Source organism: Mandrillus leucophaeus, unplaced genomic scaffold, assembly GCF_000951045.1.
Source record: "Mandrillus leucophaeus isolate KB7577 unplaced genomic scaffold, Mleu.le_1.0 Scaffold90, whole genome shotgun sequence".
Taxonomy (NCBI): Eukaryota; Metazoa; Chordata; class Mammalia; order Primates; family Cercopithecidae; genus Mandrillus; species Mandrillus leucophaeus.
The window spans coordinates 3,919,095-3,924,234 of record NW_012109808.1 but is presented as its reverse complement, the minus strand read 5'-3'; positions in this window follow the sequence as shown (position 1 = coordinate 3,924,234).

Here is a 5,140-nt window from a genome sequence, read left to right as displayed (position 1 = left end):
GCGCCCGGCTGCTTCAATTTATATTTTGTAAATCATGTTTACTTCATCTTACATGGTTTATGTACTTAAGATAAAACTGCAACATTTTATCTTTTGATGTACCATAGATTATTCCTCCCCTTTCTGAAGTCTTCTAAGTTTATTGTCTGTTAAATACATTAATTTAATAGTTGGTATATTAAACGTAATTAAGAGAAAATGTATAGAAATAGTCAGTTACTTAGTCTTATTGGAGGAAGAATAAGAGAGTTAAATAATAGATTTATCAAACTACTTTTCGTCAACTCAGAATCTTCAGGATGTTTTAATATTATAAGATTCTCTAAGATCTTTGTTACATAAGGCTATTCTAAATCATTTAAAAAATCTCAAGTGGAAATTTTGTGAACCATAAATAAAATGTGAAGCTGGTTGAGAAAAAGATAAGGGAATGTTAGGAAGGCAAAGATGATTATCACAATCTCCCTAGGGATCATTCTTGAAGGCTAAATTTCAGGAAAGAGCCTATGAAATTATTTTAATGAAAGTAAGTGTGAGAGAGGTATTCCAAATCTTCCAGAAATACTTTCTGGTAAATAAAATGAATAAAAGTAAAGTAAGAAAGCCTTTTATTTCTCTATTTTGATTAGAAATTGCCCCTCTATTGTTTCTACTATCTCCATAATATTTGAATTACTGATGGAAGTTTTGATTAGGTTTTCTTAATTACCTGTATTAGAAATAAATGTTCATCATACCACCAAAGAAAAGCTTTCACTTACAAACACTCCAAATATATTAATACTTTATTCAACAAACATTTTTAAGGGTTGACTTTGTCAAAGGCGATTTGAAGAATAAAGTCTGAGCACAGGTCCTTTAGAAATTTGTAGGGTACAATTGTTAGAAATATAAAGCATGTGATAACAACTGTAATTCATCATGAAATGTCAAATTCCTCAAGAATAAATAAAATGGCACAATTCCAATGAAATGTTAAATGACTCAGAGGGGATATCAAATTATATTTTTTATATTAAGTAGCCTACATATGTAGAGAATATATTAAAACATGAGTAAAAATTTGCCAAATTAGCTTGTATAAATTCTAATATTCTATAAAATTTAGATTGGTCATGTGAACATTTCACAGTTTAGCAAATCTACTCTCTACTAACTTTGAGAACTTTAGATATATACATTTTGTACATTACTATCCCAAATTTATTGATACAGTCTTCAATGGCAATAATCATTTATAAAACAACACAGAAACAATTTATTTCCCCATTCTACTACTGCTTTTTTAAAAAATGCTTTAGTATGATAGATAATACTGAAAAAAATTCTGTGCATGGTTCCTGGTATATATGTCTGCAAGTCTTGACAGTCTTATGGGGTGAAAATGTTATTTCATTGCTGTTTCAATTTGCATGTTGAGTATTAATGATATTGAAATGTGTATGTTTGTGTATATGTGGGTGTTTGTGCCCTTTTAATTTTTCCTTTCAGATATATGGTTTATTTGTCACTTTGTATAGTTTCTCTTTGTCTTATCATTTTGTAGGAGTATATTATAAAAATAATGCATTTTTGTGTATATGAGTTGACAATTTATTTTCCTAATCTGCAACATCAATCTTCCCTTTGCTTATGTTAACATTTCTCATTTCTATGTTTTCAACACTGATGTGGTAATATTTATTAACTTGTTTTTATTTTTTCTTCATCTGGCATAAAAAATTAATACCTACAAATAGACCATGAAAATAGTTCTTGTTTTCCAATAAAAGAATAAAGTTTTCATATCAGATTTATGTCTTTAATGCATCTGGAAATGATTTTTATTTCTGTTGATAACAGAATATTTTTTGGCTATTTTTATGTTTATTTGTCATATGGATAAACAGTTGTCTCATCACCATGTTGAATAGGCTTTTATTTCCAACTTTATTCCCACACAGCAATGCATTAAATAATGGGACGTTAAAATTGTTCTTAAATTTTGTATTAACAGTAATAACTTATATTACAGAGAATATACCATATCAGTTCTCTGGTATTTGTTGGAAATTATTAGATGATATAATACTTGATTAAAGTTTGTAGGGATTTGAAAGTGTAGTTGAGTAAAATATATATGTTTCATAATTTCATGGTATTGGAGTCTATAATGTCTATGGTTAAGCTTCTTAATTATCTTTCTCAAATATTCTATAGCTTTTATTTTTTTTTTTCTGTGTGTCATTTTGATGACTAAGACATGTAAATAAAATGTATTATTTTTTCTTGATAGTTTTGGGAAAAAAATTGTCTTTTAATTTAAGATTATTTAAATAGATAATAAGTATTTAGGGTTTTGTATTTGTCTAATGGATTGATCTTTTCACTATCACATCACAATCATCTTTTGGCAAATAATACTTCTGTATTAAAGCCAATTTATTTCTTATATAGCCATCACTATCACTTGCCCAGTTATCTATTACTTATGTTTACTTAGGATCTATCTCTTTATCGTTATATTTCTTAGTTCTCTGTCCTTTGACTTATTTGTTTAACAATACAAACTGATAGCATTTTATTTTGGATTTGCAAGTTTACTCAGCTTGCTTTGATTGTGAAAATTGTGCATTATTGTTTCTTTCATTTTTGTTGTGCTAATTACAGTACTTAAATGTTTTGTATTATCTATAGATATTACAAGATACTTTGTAATATCTATATTATTTTTGGACTATTTCATTAAGTTAATAATAATGAAAACTATCAAAGTTATTAACCATCTCCAGACAATTTTAGAACCTTAGAATGTCTTAACTTTGAACATTTCCTTCTTCTTATTTTTGTATTTTCCTTTCCTTTGTTTTAACCCACCAGGTTAGTAATTACTATAATTATTTATTTACTTATTACTTATTTATTTATTTTGAGACAGAGTCTTGCTCTGTCTCCCAGGCTAGAGTGCAGTGTCACGATCTCAGTTCACTGCAACCTCTGCCTCCCTGATTCAATCAATTCTCCTGCCTCAGCCTCCCGAATAGCTGGGATTACAGGTGGATGCCACCATGCCCTGCTAATTTTTGTATCTTTAGTAGAGATGGGGTTTCACCATGTTGTCCAGGCTGGTCTCGAACTCCTGACATGGTGATCCGCCCACCTTGGCCTCCCCAAGTGCTGGAACTATAGGTGTGAGCCACCGCACCCAGCCACCATTTTTATTTTGAACACTCACCAAGTATTCACATATAAGCATGTATTGACTCTTTTTTCTGTTTGTCATTCTTTCTTAACTTCAGTGTTCTCATCCCCAAGGTACTTCTTTAATACATTCAAGAAATACCTGATGATGGTAAATTACTGCAGCTGATTTGCTCTTTGAAAACGTGTACTATTTACTCATTTTCGAATCATAGTTCACTTAGATTTAGAATTATCTATTGGCAGTTGTTTTGTTAACTCTTTGAAGATATTAAGCTGCTTTCCAAGTTTTACTCTGTATAAGAATAGCTATTATTTCTTTATATAAACTTCTAAATTTTTTATAAACTTATTTTGGTATTTGGTTCTTTGGCCTGGTTTGGAGGTAATTTGCAGTGCTATTTCAACATATCTAGGTGTGTTGGTTTTAGAATGTGTCGGCAAACTTTTGACACTTTTTCCCTGAAAGTGGGACAGATTTAGTGTTTCAATTCTTTATTAGTCCATTCTCGCATTGCTATAAAGTACTAAGACTGAGTAATTTATAAAGAAAAGTTTAATTGACTCACAGTTCTTCAGGCTGTATAGGAGGCATGGCCAGGGAGGTCTCAGGAAACCTAAAATCATGGTGGAAGGTGAAGGGAAAGTAAGCACATCTTCACATGGTGGCAGGAGAAAGAGTGAAAGGGGCAGTGTGACACACTTTTAAACAGTCAGATCTTATGAGAACTTTATCACAAGACAGCACTAAGGGGATGGTACCAAACTATTAGAAACCACTCCCATGATTTAGGCCCCACCGCAAACACTCAGAATCACCATTCAACATGAGATTTGGGTGGGGACACAGAAAAACCATATCAAATTCCAACTACTAGAGTGTGGTAAAACTGATTATATGGGACTTCTAAGGTTAGAAGATAGAAATGATACAGCTTCCATCTCTCTGCCTCTCTCTGTCTCTCTCTCTCTCTCTCTCTCTCTCTCTCTCTCTCTCTCTGTTGTATCATCTCTTTCAGGGGGAATCAGTCTTTATCTCATGAAGACATTTCTGTAATGTCATGGAAGCATTTCTGGGAGAAGTCCCGGGTGGCAAAATTTGCCAGCCATGTGATCAAGATATCTTGGAGTGGACCTCCAGTCCCACGTAAGGATTCGCACGACTGTGACCTTGGCCAATGACATCTTGACTGCAACCCTTTGAAAGATCTTGAGCCAGAACCCACCCATCAATTTCTGACCTACACAAACTGTGTGAAAATAAGTAATTGTTTCAAGCTGTTTAATTTTGGAATAATCTTGGGTAATGTATTAGGTAACAATGAATAATTAACATACTAAGTATGCTTTAGGCATATTTTTACCTTTCTGGGAATTTATTATAATCCTGGGAATGAAAAATTTATTTTCTTCATTAAGTCTACAATGTTCTCATTAATTATCATTTCAATTTTACTTCTCCTGTATTCTTTCTGATCATTCCTCTTGTAACTCTAAGAAATAAACTCTGACTCATCAGGACCTGGCTGTTCATATTGCTTAATGTTTTTTTAAAGTGTGTCATCTCTTCATCTCATGTTTCATTCAGTAGAATTTCCTCAGTATAATCCTTAAAGACACTCATCTCTTCCTCAGAATAATCATTTTCAATTTTATTTTTAGTTATTTTAAACATTAGAAAGTCATGATGTTTTTGTTTATCAAAGTTCTATTTGATTCTTTAAATGTTCAACTGGCTTTATTTTGATAATATTATGTTATTTGTTTAAATTTGTACTGACTTTCATGACTTAAGGAAAGTTAAACATCATGTAGTCTCCATACTACTGTTGTCTTATACACATCTAGATGTGTATAAGAGACAGGATCCGCCCACCTTGGCCTCCCCAAGTGCTGGAACTATAGGTGTGAGCCACCGCACCCAGCCACCATTTTTATTTTGAACACTCACCAAGTATTC